The 17,498-nt window shown below is 34.6% G+C and overlaps 1 long non-coding RNA gene across 2 annotated transcripts; it reads right to left on the reverse strand.

Annotated features, from left to right (window-relative positions):
* Window positions 1-12,460: 12,460 nt before the first annotated feature.
* Window positions 12,461-17,096, reverse strand: LOC147503363 (uncharacterized). 2 transcript variants are annotated; one of them, XR_015220177.1, is made up of 4 exons: window positions 14,490-17,096; window positions 13,323-14,297; window positions 12,837-13,243; window positions 12,461-12,711 (listed from the first exon to the last, which is right to left on the reverse strand). It is a non-coding gene; the product is annotated as an uncharacterized LOC147503363 (long non-coding RNA). The 2 variants fall into 2 exon arrangements; XR_015220176.1 differs by having other exon boundaries at window positions 14,392-17,096.
* Window positions 17,097-17,498: the final 402 nt, after the last annotated feature.

Below are 17,498 nucleotides of genomic sequence, written 5' to 3' on the forward strand. Positions count from 1 at the left end.
TCGTCTACTAAAGAATTCCTAGTGGTTTAAGGCCTTATTGCATATGGTCAATGCGATCGCACTCGACGAAAAGAGATTAATTAGAACTCCATTTTTTGTCACTTATATTAATTTTTCATATTTGCTTGAGGACAAGCAAAATGTTGTTTGAGGGTGGTTTGATAAGAGCCCAAAACTATAGTTTTAACCTCTTAATAATATTATATTTAGACCAATTATGTGTATAATAAATATGAGTTAGTATTGTTTACGTGCGTTTATGTATTTCAGGGATTAGAGTCAAATATGTGAAGAAATATATCACTTTTGTGAGATAAAGGAGCAAATGTTGGTTGCTAAGAAGTTCTAGGATTAAAGTACAAGATTTAAGGAGAAAAAACCTTTTTAAAGCCCGGTCAAAGCTGAAAAGTCAAAGTGAACGCGGGCAGAAATAGAGCAGTAAAGTCAATAAAATTTCCATAGGCCGTAGCTTTGGACTCAGACATCGGAATTGGGCCTATTATATGTCAAAACGACCGTCTCAGAAAGAGCTTTCTAATGGTCTAAGATTTGACCCAATTGGAGGAGCAGAAATAGATGAAAAAGCTATTGCAGTAATTTCCAGTAGATAAACCCTTTTTGGACTTAAGTAATTAGGTTTTGGGCTTGATTTAAGGGCCCAAAATATGGCTCCAAAACCCATGCACGAAATTGTAAACCTAGCCCTCTCTTATATAAAGAAGACTAAGGCATAACTCTCCATATACTTACTTAGAGATACTTAGTTAGAACCTAGACTTAGTTATTATTTTAGTTTAAACTTAAGTTAGTTATTTGTTCTTCATTATTCAATTAGATTAATAAAATCCAAGTTTGTTCTTCATTATGTCTTCTTCTTATTTATATATTAATAATAGTCTAATGACTTCTAGCTAAACCTCCATTAGAGGGGTTTGATGAAGCTTGATGAAGACTTGATGTGTTAGTTAGGATTATTGCTTTTTAAGAGTTTCACTCTAGTAGGTTAGTTGATTCGCCATGAGAATGGGTTGAACTTCTTTACATGCTAATTATTAGTTGGCAAAGATTGCCATGAGTAATTAGGGATCAGACACTTAATCTTATTTGGTTAGGATTGCAATAATCTACACTAGCATATTAGGAATACATCAAGTGGAATCAAATCCCCCTAATCCCTTCTCCATATTCACATTTTAGTATTCAATTATCATAGTATAAATTAAAACATCTAAATTAGTTCAATCGCCATATTAGTATAATTTCAATTCATTACTCTCATTCGTTTTGTTAGAATCGATTAAACTAGCGGAAACTTACGTTTAACAAGCTAGGAGTGGAATGAATTCTCTACTCCACATATTACACGATAATCGAGAGTAGATAACTTTGATTTCATAACAGTAAATAAGCATTTAGTTTTGCTTATTCATAGCATAATTTATTAAGAGTAGGTAAAACTATTGTTTTACGTAATATCAGATGTCAAAGTGGATCAACCATGTAGACAAGGGTTGAATACAAGAAGAATCCAGGGCTAACTTAGGAGCATCCTCCCATGAATCCCACGGCATCCAAATTACCTAATGAAATACACGTTAGTTTATTTTTAATGTATACATTTATTATAAATTCAAGAATACCCGACTCATAATCATAAAGGATGGCTTCATGTTAGATATATATAATATGACTGGTATTATTAACTACTTTTTCACATGACCGCTAAAAAATTGAATTGAGAATCAAACACACAACTAACCTAATCTTCCTGAAGTTTGTCCAAGTCCTCACTCAAAAATCTGTATGTGTGCTTGCAAGGTTGGTTTAAGGAGTTGTCCCATCGGCAAGCAGTAGGGAATACAATCGCTGGGTGATGCCTCGGTTGCCATTTGCTAAACCTCTCGTAAAACCACGACTACAACCAAATTTTCATTAGGGAACAACAATTCATCAATACACAGTTAATAATTAAAACGATTAAGTTTGGAACAAAAAATACCTACCAAAAATAGAGTAGAAGAGCCACACAGATTCGAAACAATGCAATTACTTCTTCGACCATGCATGTTTGGTTCACGCCGAAGTGACGCCCTCCAAAGTGCGTTGAATAGGAATGCAAGAACAGCACTGCCCCAAGCATACTGACCACACTTGAGCATATTTGCAAGGAGAGGTAGGTACTTAGTTTGTACATTATGGCCTCCAGGCTCTGAAAAAATTGTGCTTCCAATTAGGAAGAGCACATACGCTATTTTGCGTTGTCTTTCGTCAACATTCAAACCAGCTTTAACTATGGAAAATGTTTGTGTTAACCAACATAATTTAACACTCTTCCCTCTTACTTCTATCTTTGGAGGTTGTACACCCAAATATTTTTTACATGCTCGACTTGCAAACAATTTGGATTTCCCGACCACCGCTTTCCCAAACACATTTAAGCCTAGTATATACGCTACATCTTCAAGCGTAATGGTCATCTCGAAAGCAGAAAAATGAAAAGAATTGGTCTCTGGCCTCCAACAATCTACTAAAGCAGATGCAAGGTGTTTATCTGCTTGAAGATGCCCAATGTTCCTCAGCTACTTGAAGCCCATATCTTTGATCATCTCCTTTTGGGTCTTCGACAGCTCCCATAGCTTTAATTTCAAATTGTGGTCATGTGTGCGCACAATTGATCTAGGCTGTTAGTCAATTAGAAGAGTTACTGATTCTAAAATAAATTAACAATCTGAGAATACTAAAAAACTAATAATAAGAATAATTAATTGAGGATAGTTACCTCTCTAGCCAAGAGTAAGGAAGAAATGTGGTCATCCTGCATATACAAATGTGACCTATTTATTGGCACTCTATCCATGGAGATTTAACATCACCTACATCAATAGAGATTACAAAATTTAACAAAGCTTTGTCTGTTCAAGCACACACACATATTGTATCCATCAACTACAAACCGGGTATGTAACATGGCTCCTACCACACTACTTGTCTCATGAATGATCAAGATAGTACCAAGAACTTCACTCATTTATTAGGACCACCAATTATTTCAAGGTCAGGTACATACTACATTCCACATGACAGGTGAGCGATGAGAATCTAAAATACTAACTAAGGTATTATACAAAGAAGATGAACCATCACAAGACTCAAAGAATGGCCCTAAGAACCTTTTGAATGAGAAGGAGACAAAATACATCAAACATCATTTAAGGGTCCCTAAGTTTTGTTTATCTAGTCTCAATGGGGTTAATACTTTAAGGGGCCCTAAACATTGTCTACAACAACTTAGTGTATAAATTTATATATATTTCATTGAACTGAATTATAAATTAGACAGAGTACTGTAAGAAAGTAGTGTGCACCAAGAAACTTCTAATGTATCTATAAAAAGCAGAAACATTCATTAACCTTGTAGTAAATTATACAATTAGTCACTTGTAGTAAATTATATAATTAGATGAACCATCACGAGACTCAACTTAATTGTGTTTGTGCAACACGTAAATTCAAAACATGCTTGTTTTTAACCATATGTTGGAAAATTAATCCATTCAAGTTTTCTTTACCTTTCACATTTGATGACCAACAGATTAATAATTACTGATCCTAGACAAATGACATGTTAGAAATGCTAACAATCAAAATTATCTGTACCCATCATCTCAAATCACCAAAAAAATCTAAAAACTAAAACTTTCACTTTAAAATTGCATATATACCTTGGGGAGTTTCAATCCTGGGGTATTCAACCATTTGAGGAGGAACCTCAGGCTCTTCTTCAACAGAAATGCCTTTATCTAGTGAGACTGGAGAGAAGAGAGTGAGTGAAGTGTGGAGATAAGGTAGTTATGCTGTCAAAATGCACTTCAAATGTGTGTGCGGATCATTATTGAGGAGAACGTGTGAAAACGAGAAAGAATTGTCGGTTACCTTGGAATAGTTTAGGGAGAGAGTAGTTGAGGGAGGAGTTATTGAAACTTGTAAGTTAGTGAGACTAGGGAGAGAGTAGTTGAGGGAGGAGTTACTGGAAAGTTGAGTCGAGCGAGGGGAATTCTGAGTTTGAGAACGCGGGTTGTAATGCATAGATTTCAAATTTCAATGAAATTTCAAAAAAAAAATCGGATTATTTGGTGTAGGGTTCAGATCGACATTTAGCCCAAAACTGGAAACAAAGTCCAAGCCCAGCCCAGAAATGTTTGGCTTTGCCTGGCCTAAGACCAATGACCCAATGCAAATCCCAAGCAACTATGAGCGGGCTATGAACTCCTACCATGTTTACTCATTTACCATCCAACTCGTTGCTTAGCCGACCTGACTAACAATTTAATTCTCGATCACAATTGGGCTCAAAAACTCCCCAAGTACTCCGCCGATTAGCCCAATTAGCCGATTAATACGTGTCAATTAGCCGAGTAATTGTATTAACTATTCCCCTGTTAAACATCGAACTCGACATTTTGCCGATCAATCAACACTTCATTCTTGAAAGTTATACATTTTAATCATATTTATTTTAGTTGATTGAGTGTTTTGATTGTTTATTGATTGATTAAGTTCTTAATTGCCTTCATTATGATGTTAAAGAAATATAGTGTTTTGAAAAATCGCCCAATTAATGTCGATTAATCCCACACCAATTACACCTAGTTGCTCTTCAAACGAGTAGTGATCGAGTACCAGTTTAACTGCGCATTCCCAACTTAAGCGCTTACTATATATATATTTATATATTTGTTTGCTCATATTTGTTATCCCATCTATTTTATTTGCGTTATTTGTTTTTGTTTTATTAGCTTAAACCCACCATGTATCACTTACAACACCAACACTAGCACATACAAATGGGACATAAAAAAATATTGTTCATTTATGAATGAGCCTATCTGACGATTAAGAATAGTAATCTCGTCATCTAAACTAACCTGATGTTAATTGTTTATTCCGAGCGAGAGAGACATGAATGAGAGAATTAACCATAGTGACTACTATCCAAACCACCTTGTTGGGCTACTGTATCACACGTCATCCAAAAAAAACCAAAAAGTATATGTGATCATTTTGTGTATCCAAAATAAGTAACAAAGCTAAAAAGTGTAATGTGATCATTTTGTGTATCCAATTCAATCAGTAGAACCTTTTTAATCAAACACAATGAATTGTAAAACCTACACCAATACACATGATGGTCAGTATCATTTTTGATGAGTATATATCTCTTATTAATTCATGGAATGCTAGAAAGGTTGATAGAGCCCTTGTAACTTGTAAGTAGGGCAAGGAATCGGGTTAGGTTTGACCCGAATCAGACCTGACCCGAATCCAAATAGCAGTTTGGGTTCGGGTCAATTTTCATATTCGTTTATTTATTCGGGTTCGGATTCGGGGTTAGATCTAATTTTTGGGCTTTTTTGAATTTTTAGAGTATATATAACCCCAGCTTATTTTGAAAAAAAAATGGTTTTACAACTCCCCTATTTGACCGCGATTCGAAACTCCCCAAGTTGACTTTTTACTATTGAACCGAGTTAAACGAGTTTTTTGATAGTTTGAACCATAGTACAAAATATCGCGATAAATATCAAGATTTCAGCAAAAGATATATAAATATCGCGATAAGTTTAGAGATATATACAACTGTAAATATTAGCGATATTTCGATGATATTTATGATATTTTAGGATATATTGCGATATTTGGGGATATTTAGTTTAGATAACAATCTTATTTAATATTTACCATCATATTTCAAATAAATATAAATGATATATCGTGATATATCAAAAGATATCCACAATATTTGTCGATATAGCCTTTTAGATATATCTACAATATTTACATATCAAACAATGTAAAATGTCCCCAAAGATGGGGATATATCTACATTACATATCAAGAAATTGAGTATCGATAAACACTCATATCCTGATATTTTGTAGGGGTATTTAGACTTTGGTCCTAACAATAGTGGGTTTATTAGGGTTTGGTCTAGAAAAGCTTGAATATTAGGGTTTAGTCCTAGTTTTGGTTGTTGATTGTGGTCAATCTATTTGTATTTTTGAAATGACAATAATACTCCTCCCGTGCAACATCACCGAATATATAAGTTAGACTTTGATACAATAAATAAGGTCATCTTCTAGGACTTGGTCCCTACTGTTATTTGACAAATTAGAGTTTAGTCCTACTTGTCAACCATTAAAGAATGGGCCGAAACACTTCTGCTCTCTACAATTTGGAAGGAAATTTAAACTTATATATTCACCAAATGAGGGACGAAATTGTTTTAGTGAGGTTGATTTGAAATTGCTTTACTATGATTGACACTTTGACAGAGGGGTACTACGAGCAACTTGAATTGGTTGATTGAGGCATTGTTGAAGATTATGTTTTGCCTTACCAATCATCAAAAGTTTAATAAGAGTCTTGGACTTCTACTACATGTGTCATTCTATATTGGAGAATTTTGTTGTGAATTATGAAATGAAAACCGTGTTGGCCAATGATACAAATCGTACACATGTTGTATTCTCTTGATACAAAAGCCATCCAATATTCCAATGCTTACAGAGTTCTCTGAGGCACACGGCATGTTGTGAAATGATTATTATTATTTGGCACAAAGAGACATTCACAAATCACAATTGACTATTTAATTCAAGGCTTTGGATCAATCTACAAGGCGTTCCGAAATTGCTCACCTCCATCCAAAGAAGAATCTCATATTTTATAAAGCAAAATGTCAGTCAAAATAAAATAAATGATTAGAGACTTTACTTCACACCGTTGAGCAAAATAAGAAACAAGTGAAAAGCCATGACCCTTGTACAATGACTACAGAGATTAAAATCCAAAAATTTAGTTGGCACACAAACTTCCAGTTGGTGGAGTGGAGTGAAAAAGAAAATACATTGAAGAGAGGCTAAACATGTAATACCGAGCTTCCCGCTTCAACCAAATTTGAAGCCACCAGGTGGAGGTGGTTTGTCAGATCCAAAGTTAAAGCCTTGTGGTGTGCCATCTACACCATCTTGAAAATTATGTTCTTCCTTTTCATCCTCAAGCCAGTACTTCTCCAGTAACTTCACAGCCTTTTCGTAGATCTCATTGTTGTCATAGGTCTGCATATTTTCTATCTTATCTAATCCCCCACAGTCATCAACCATCTGTGCAAATTTGTTCACCCCACCACTTTCACCCATCTCCTTATCAGTTTCATTTAGTCCTAATAAACACGGAGAGAGCTTTGCTTTCTTCATAGTAGTCAAGTCATATTAGCGCCTCTGGTTGTTCAGGCCCCTGTTTCGACCCATTCTTTAATGGTTGACAAGTAGGACTAAACTCTAATTTGTCAAATAACAGTAGGGACCAAGTCTTAGAAGATGACCTTATTTCTTATATCAAAGTCTAACTTATATATTCACATGATGTTGCACGCGAGGGGTATTATTGTCATTTCAAAAATACAAACATATTGACCACAGTCAACAACCAAAACTAGGACTAAACCCAAATATTCAAGCTTTTCTGGACCAAACCCTAATAAACCAACTATTGTTAGGACCAAAGTCTAAAAAACCCTATTTTGTACTATGGTTTGAATTGCCGGATTCAAGTTATGAACCAGTCAACTCAGTTGTTTGAATGTTAATTAAAAAACGTGTTTAACTTGGGAGTTTTCAATCAACCCGGCCGTGCTGATTCAACCAAATACTTCTTTTAGTATCCTCCATTATAATTACAGGTTATAATCATATCACTAAATCTACGGTGTGCGGGCTGTACCAAAACTAATGGCGCGCGATTTTTACTTAACAAAGAACCGCTCTGGTTTTATTTGAACTAGTGGTTTAAACCAGTGGTCTAACCTGATCCGGTCAAAAAACCAGTTCTGACTTTGACCCAAATCGAGTAAGGTTGACAAAATCAGTTTAGTCAAATACTCAAATTTCATAGGGTCATACTATCAATACAAATTTCAAAATTTTGCAAAGAGGGAAACCAAAGCAACCCAAAAATTTGGTGAAATTTGGAAACCAAAAATCTCGCTCTATCATTATTTTGGATCCTTTTGGAAACCTCAAAATCCCCACTCATATGAGGAAACAAAACCTCCCTTTCTCTCCTCTCTCCCTCACTGGCTAGTACACACTCTTTTCTCACTGCTACTGTGCGATATCCTAAACTAGCTAGGGTAAGTAAAATACTTCACTCATCTCTCTATTAATTGTTAATAAATTGTTTTTCATCTCTCTTAATTTATGGTTTTTCGTTTCTGTTGCTTAGATTTTGCTTGCATTGATTCTGCTTTGATTTTTCTTGCTTCAAAGGTATGTTTTATGAGGATGTTTTATATTTTGTTAGTTATTGATGTGAATTTAATATATCGATACTGTTCCGGTTTTGCTTGGTTTAAAGATACTTTATTTTTATCTTATTTGTTTGAAATTATTATCTTCATACTATTATAATTTTGGTTGGTTCAAGGGTGTTTACTTCACAATGATTTTATTTCGTTTGAAATTATAGGGGTGTTTCAATTTCTGCATAAACTCTAAAAAAAAAAGAGATCGAAAAAAAAGTATTGTTTCTTTAGTAAATTGAACGTATTTTTTAGTGTAAACACAATGTTATACATATTGTGATGTTGGTGAATAGTGAAGTCCAAGTGGTGCTCAAATGTCATCAGGAACTTAAATATGGTGCAGGGGGGGGGGAGGGGAGGGGAACTATCACATCCCACTTTGGAGCATTGGTACTGGAACAGACCTATTCACTCACAAGAACGAGGCCTCTAGATAGTAGAACCAAATACTTATTCACTTGCAACCCATGGTAAAGAAAATGTATATTAAAATGTGTCGGGTATTTAAGTTAGTTAAAATTCACCATCTGACGAAATCATGTCATATACATTCTACATATATGGTACAAAGGTTTAAATTCCATGAAAACACGATAAATTTGTCCAAAGTATACATAGCAACACAGCCCAAAAATAAATATGCAACCCGCATAGGGCACTACCAAAAATATCTACAATATTTAGCCAATAATTAAAATATATATATATGCAGGACGAGTCTGATGCAGACTAGGACTACTTCACTTGGTCATCTATGTTTGATTAGTGTGTTTACACTTAGGTGTTCATTCTATGTTCGACCATACTTCTCGTAATTAGAGTAGGACTACATTAAATATTCTAGTCGTGTATAACTTTGTTGTTGTTCATCATGTATTTTGGACAATTTGTAGTTTCTTTAAGTTTGTTATATATATTAACTTGTGTAAATGGCATCACACGAGGAAACAGTGGTGTTTAGTTTTGTTACAAAGCTTTCGCACTTGTGTTATCTTTTGTGTTGTTGGTGGCAACTTGGCTTGTTCGAAGGACTCGCGTCATCGATTTACCACAGGTGCGTTCCACAACCAGTATGCCCCAAAGGGGACCCGGATAAATTTTTCTATATAAATGAAGCATAAATTGCTTAGGCTTAAGAGTCATGGAAAATAAATAGATTGTTCCATGTTATGTGATTTCATTACTACAGCTGACCCAATCCCCATATGTTGACCGGACTGGTACACATCGGTTATGTCATGGTGTTATATCCATGTCAGGATACAATACCACTCTCACACCAAACATTTTATACTAGGTGCACGGGATGTGTTGCATTGCATATAGCCACATCTCAAGTTTGTGAAGATGAGATTAGGTTCGCTTACTTGTTTTGTTAGTGAGTTGTTTCTTTTGAGAGAAAGAAAAGAATTTGGGAGACGGAGCAATTGAGACAGACCTGGGATGGTTGACCCAATTATGGTTGGATATAATATCCCCATTTGTTTGAATTGTATCTAAATTTCTTGATTTTGATGTACATTTAACTTAAGTTACCTTTTTTCTTTCTTTTTTAATCCTTGGGCAGTTCCTAGTATCTCATACCCATCATTTGGGATATGCGGCTAACTTACTAGAGTAGCTAGGGTTTTAAACAGACTTAAAAGGTAAATTGATGACATTGGAGGTTAGTGTTTTGGGAACAATCTAGCTCAAGTCTTTTGCTTGGTATAGCTCTAACTAAAGGCAAGTGATTCTACATTGGTAGAAAATGGGTATTAAAAACAATAAGCTTTAATGCTCTATTGTCATGCTTACTAAACTATCAAATACTCAATATTTCTTATAAATATTATCTTCCATATCGTTCATCTCTTTTTCAATTTGTAATGTATTTGAGTATGCCTAGGGATGCAATTTTGTACTATACTCTCCTCCACTGAATGAAAGCCTACAGTGTATAGTGGAAAAAGACTGTCTTGGGATACAACTCATTAAATGTAGGTTTGGGTCGCCCTAAACCCCTAACCTTTTCATAACAAAAAAAAAATATTTACTGCACTCACACTTCTTAAACAAGCTGTTGGAGCTTGCTGTGTTGCTCAGATTTCTTGCAATTTAGTTAACTATAAAAAAATAAGAGGTCAGATCTCTTAACACTGCATTTGACTAAGCCTTTCTCATTTACCGCTCTCAACGTAATTTAATTGCTTGCATGAGTGTTCTTTGTATCATAGCATTGTACTGATTACCTCCATCTCTATGGAATCAGAAAAACTTGAAATGCTTATTGCTTGCATCTTTACTTGCATTACCTTTGTTACGATAATAAGGATATTTAGGTCACTCTGTAAGGGTATTGTAATCAACTGCAGGGCATATATTTGGGGTATGTATATATTTGATTTTAGGTTTCTAGGGTTATTGAACAAGTCAATGGAATGTAGCCTTTAGATTTTTAATACCTTAACAATATTGTCTTTGCATCAGGCGTAGGTGAGCTCTTACTATTGACTCAAAACACGCACATTTCATATGTTCTTCTAAATGTTGATTCGCTAAACCATAGACCTACTAGGGCATTAGGTCTAGCTCAAAACTCTTCAAAAGTAGGAATTTCCATGGTTATGACTTCACTTAGTTACCTGGAGTAAAGTATTTTACTTAGTTCATGTTCAAAAATTAATATGTTGCAAAACATTGCAGACTAGTGATCGGTAGAGCAATAAAAACAGTAAGATAATGATTGTAAACAAAATCGATAAGTAAGATTAACTACTAACCGTTTACTTGGACTCGACTTGCAATAATTAGCTTGGACACTTTATCACTTTATTGGAGTTGTGATGTCCTGTCCATTTGATGAATTTATATTAGTAACGAGAATGACCTTTAGTTGAAACTGTTGAATTTTCATTATGTCTTTTAAGTAGTGAAACTTAGGAACGGTCATTGCTCTATTATTCTCCACTCTTCATATCAATGGATCTAATTATTTGGCAGTGCAGCGACCACAAAGAGGTTAATTTTGAGGCCCAAAACAATAACGGAAAGAAGCTGGACCAAGGTGTAGAAGATGTACAAGGAGCAGGACGAGTTGTCAGAGTAACTGGAACAAAGATATATATGTTATATGTAAATGACCTATAAAGTAGGTCTTTAAGATTTGGAAGTTTACAATTTGCTTTTTGGATGCTTAAATATGTACTTTGCATCCTTTATGTGAGTTGTGTGATGTAAGTGGTTTTGTATGTGGGATAGACTTAAAACATATCCAGGGGTGCGACAAACAACTAAATTGGTTTTCTAATGCTCTAAAAGTATAGAAAATTATCATCATTGTTATTGCTCCTCGATTGTTAAATGCAAGAAAAAGGAATGTTGCCACTGCTCACGTGCACCAAAATCTAGTATGTCAATGAGAAAAGCATAAAAAATGTCCAATATTACATAATCTCTGTCATAATCCAGTGATGCTACAAAAAGTAGCATATACCTACTGCATATTCTACATAATTTGTATGGGCCTTGTACAGCAAAAAGCTTCTGTTCGGCAGTATATATACTTAGGGAATGACCTGTCTAAGACATATCGATAATTTGTCATTCATCTGTAATTTATACATTTTGTCTTGGGTTGTGCCAATTATCCTCATAAGCTGTGTGATTGTTTTGCATCAAGACGCCAAAATAATAAGGGGCTTCAAAAATTGTGCAAGGCAAATGAAGGCCAGAATGCTTTGAAAGGAAGTGTGGAGGCTTATTGTTAGAGGATGCCACTGTTGATGACATATGTTGAAATGCTTCTGTTCGGCACTACAGAGTAGAACAGATCCAAATAAGAAATTGGAGTATGACACTGTTGGTGACTTACATGTAATAGTGTCTATTCGGCAGTACAATTCCGAATGTGAAAAGTGATCTTGTTAATGTTGGTGGAAATTTGTTGTTCTTCTTCTGTTTTTTCTGTTCTGTTAATGTTTCAATTTGAACAAACAAGATGAACACTGATCGATCAACATATAAATCACTTTCTTTATAAGTTCCTCTTCATTATAATGGCATTTAAATACACAAAACATAGATACACACAATGCAAACAAACAAGTTTGGTAGTTGTAGAGAAGTAGTCATAGACAGCAAACACACAAGCAAAAGACTCTTAACAAATGAGAAACAAGACCAACGTAACTAGACAATTTTACGCTTCATCATCAAACATCACCGCAATCTCCAGCAGGAATGAACTTTGTCTGTGTCATCTGATACGCCCTTCGGAAATATCTCAAAGCATCCACAGGAATTGCATCAGCACAAGCATCAATACCGCTTTGAATCATACGCCCTGTTTCTTCCAAAACGTCATACTGCAAAATAATTAAGAAGGCTATTAAGTAAAGAGGAAAAACAAATAAATAATGCAAACTAATTAAATAATGAAGAATAAGTAAATAAAGCAAATAAAGAAAGGCTCCCCATAAAGAAAACTCACTAACTAGTAGGTCGGATCCTCAATGTTGAATGGTTCCAAATGCTCAGGGTTCATCACTACAAGGTGGGTTACGAAGGGATACAATGCAAAATACTCATTGTCGCCTCTGATAGATACTTTACTTCACGTCCTCGATAGGAAAAGCTTAACACATGATTGGTCCACAAATCCCAACACCGCATCGCAGTAGAGTATTGAACCTTATACCCACAGTCGAAAATAGTAACCACGGTGTTGTTGGGTCTTGGTGGGTGCTCCGGTATACTCTACACATAACCAACCTAGCACATTACTCTACTAATGTTGTAATGCTCATTTATATCCATGAAACATATACAACCTTCATAAAACACTATCTCATCTACCAGGCGCCACTCTCTAACATCGACATACGGATCCCAATAAACCTTCAAAATAAATTAAGAAAATAAAACTTTCATCCCCAAAAGAGATTAAATGAAGCTATAAAAAAAGCCCAATGCTTACCTCGACTGGCTCTATCCTATCCAACATCACTCGTATCCACTGCAAAGACACTGTCAGGTCCTCATACTGCACATTAGATTTTGAGTGCCTCTTCACACGCGGCAACTCAAAGATATACCTTAGGCTAGAGTGGGGCCTAAACCTAGGGAAATGATCATAGATCCATACCTACAGTTATATATTTTTTTTAAAAAAAACAATATTTACTAGAGGTATTTACTATACTAAGGCATCAATAATTAAAGAGACTAGAATAAAAAATAAAAATAAAGCCGGAAATCGATTTCACATCAGCACATGTTGCAATCCCCAGTTGCCGATAGAGATATGCAAGTATAGCGGGCCCCCCAGCATACTCTTTGATCTCCTTCCATACCCTAAGCAACCTCAAATAAACAATGGGAATTGCATGTCCCGTCTTGTCGCAAAAGAGGGTAAAACCAAAATAATAAAATAGATATCCCTTTACTGCACATTGGATTTCTTCTCTACTCGACCCCTTCCTAATAGTCTTCCCCTTTTCTTGACCTTTGGTTTGCATTTCTCCGCCAACTGTTTCCTAATAAACTCCGACCTCACACTCATTGACCTAAAATTCTCCAACTCTTCTTTCACCCCAACTAACGATATTCTAAGAACTTCATGAAGCAATTGCTCCGCCTCCATTTTCTTCAAATCCTTATCGGTACTTCCATGAACACTTTTCCCAGTAATGGGCACACCCAGGATCTGGGACACATCATCCAAGGTGATGGTCAGCTCTCTAAATGGCATGTGGAAAGTATTAGTCTCTTGATGCCACCTCTCAACGAACGCTGAGATAAGCACGGAATCCAGAGGGGGCTAGTCTGCACCAATCACCAAGTCATATAAGCCTGTCTTTTTTAGCTCAGATCTAAAACTTTTGCATTCTTCCATGATGTTCCATTGATTCATCTTCTTATTGTGTTGAATACACTTCAGTGGACCACGCTCCTAAAACAATAAAACGCACAAAATTAAATTGCACACGAAGTTAAGTAATCATAAATAAATACTAAATAAATAAAGTACATATATTCAAAATTACATTCCCATTCCAAACATTGCAAGCCACGTGCACAAAATAGTTATACATAAGGGACGAGTCCGTTGGGCCACTGCCATACTAGCATTGCCGGTACTCACCATCAACACCATTCACGTCTCCCCCATCATTTCCACCATCACCTCTAACTTCACCTTCATTGCCATCTTCACCAATATCTGTATCTTCACTTTCATTGGCATTCTCCTCATACCTTTCTGTAGTAGAATCAATTTCCATATTCCCTCTTTCTACATCCCCTGCCTCTTCCATAAGCTATACTATAAAGAAAAGTAACTTCAATTACAAAAAAACCACAACCCATCAAAACAATAATTACAAAATGAAAAACTGCAGTTTAGAATTCAAACTCCACATACTATAAAAACCCATGCAAATAAAAAATGAGTAAAAAATAAGAAAATAATGCATAAATCAAATTTTACATTAAGTTACATTTAGATTTCCTAATGGGTTTCAAACTGACTAATACCCTAAAATGTTAATGTATAACTCAATTTTGCCTCATAAGCACATAATCAATTTAACATTAAACCGAAATGTTTAAGGAATAAGAAATTTGTACCAATTATTGATGATGCGAAGAGAAAATGTTACAGAATGAGAGGGAGAGTAGTCATTGGTTATTTGGAATGAGAGTGTTGGTGAGAGAGTGTTTGAGTTTGCTGTACGAATTAAGGGTTTTGATTTTTGGAGATGGAGAGTCGACGGTTTTTTGGGTTGGGTTTGTTGATGGGGTGACTTGGGCTTGTAGGTTGGGCTGGGGTCTCCCATCTATTGTATAACTTTACAGTATGTAACTATTAGTAATATAATACATAATATAGAGTCATTAAAGATATATGGATCTTGTATGTTGTTCATTGGGGAAAAATGTGACAAATATGCTGAAAGTGACAACATAAGTGATTTTAATCCGACCAGTTTTGGTGAGCCTATTGGAACGAGCAACAATTGTTATAGTATGCTACAATTGGTACCATAATGTATTATATATATCCATTAAACACATATTTTTCTTCTATGTTGTTTGTGGTGCTAAAATGTAATAGATATGTTGGAAGTGACAACATAAGTCATTTTAATCAAACTAGGGATTAGTAGAAGAACCGAGGGAATTTGGATTCTAGACAGATTTTGGTGAGCTACAACCTCATAAGTAGTTGAGTAGAACTAGTTCTTACACCCTCAACTTTTTAGATCTATAAGCGGACTCTAATTCTAGGCACCAATTTAAACAGAGTAAATACTCATTAGTATATTGCTAATAAAATGATGCATACACAAGCTGACAAGCGATTTCAATTCAAGTGGTGGTTTGACATTATTAATATTGCTCTATAATATACTAAAGGTAGCAAAGGTATTATACAATAAAAAAAACAACATAAATGTGTGACTTCTTCGAGGGCTATAACTGAAATTATAAATAATACACAATTTCCATAACTTGTTATTGCATAACTTTACAGTATGTAACTATTAGTAACATAATGAATAATATATAGTCAATAAAGACATATCGATCTTGTATATTGTTCAGGGGGCGAAATGTGTCAAATATGTTGGAAGTGACTCAAATTATAAAAAATATACAACTTCCATAACTTGTTATTGCATAACTTTACCGTATATAACTATTAGTAACATAATGCATAATATATAGTCATTAAAGACATATTGATATTGTATGTCGTTCATGGGGTGAAATGTGTCAATTATGTTGGAAGTGACAACATAAATGATTTTAATCATACCAATTTTGGTGAGCCTATTGGAACGAACAACAACTGTTATAGTATGCTACTATTAGTACCATAATGTATATATATCCATTAAACACATATTTTTCTTGTATGTCGTTTGTGGCACTAAAATGTAACAGATATGTTGGAAGTGACAACATAAGTCATTTTAATCGAACCAGGGATCAGTAGAAGAATCGAGGGAATTTGGATTCTAGACAGATTTTGGTGAGCTGCCACCTCATAAGTAGTTGAGTAGAACTAGTTCTTACACCCTCAATTTTTTAGATCTCTAAAGGGACTCTAATTTTAGGCACCAATTTAAACAGAATAAAGACACATTAGTATATTACTAATAAAACGATGCATACACAAGCTGACAAGCGATTTCAATTCAAGTGGTGGTTTAACATTATAAATATTGCTTTATAATATACTAAATGTAGCAAAGGTATTATACAATAACAAACAACATAAATGTGTGACTTCTTCAAGGGCTATGACTCAAATTATAAAAAATATACAACTTCCATAACTTGTTATTGCATAACTTTACAATATGTAACTATTAGTAACATAATGAATAATATAGAGTCATTAAAGACATATTGATCTTGTATGTCGTTCATGGGGGCAAAATGTGCCAAATATGCTGGAAGTGACTCAAATTATAAAAAAAAATATACAACTTTCATAACTTGTTATTGCATAACTTTACCGTATGTAACTATTATTGACATAATGCATAATATAGAGTCATTAAAGACATATGGATCTTGTATGTCGTTCATGGGGTGAAATGTGCCAAATATGCTGGAAGTGACAACATAAGTGATTTTAATCCAACCAGTTTTGGTGAGCCTTTTGGAACAAACAACAATTGTTATAGTATGCTACTATTAGTACCTAATGTATTATATATATATATATATATATATATATATATATATATATATATATATATATATATATATATATATATATCCATTAAACACATATTTTTCTTGTATGTCGTTTGTGGCACTAAAATGTAACAGATATGTTGGAAGTGACAACATAAGTCATTTTAATCGAACCAGGGATTAGTAGAATAACCGAGGGAATTTGGATTCTAGACAGATTTTGGTAAGCTGCCACCTTGATAAGTATTAAATTGGACTTACTCCAACTCACACTTAAATCAATTACCTTACTCTCTATTCATGTTGAAATATAGTTTGAGTAAAGAAATCGTCCCATGCCTAACATTGAAGCACTTGTTCACAACTTAGCTAAACTACTCAAGAGAAACCTTAAATGAGAGAAAGCTTTAGGTGGAAGTTTTTACACTACACTTTACTTCTT

This window comes from Coptis chinensis, chromosome 4 (assembly GCF_015680905.1).
Source record: "Coptis chinensis isolate HL-2020 chromosome 4, ASM1568090v1, whole genome shotgun sequence".
In the NCBI taxonomy this organism is placed as follows: Eukaryota; Viridiplantae; Streptophyta; class Magnoliopsida; order Ranunculales; family Ranunculaceae; genus Coptis; species Coptis chinensis.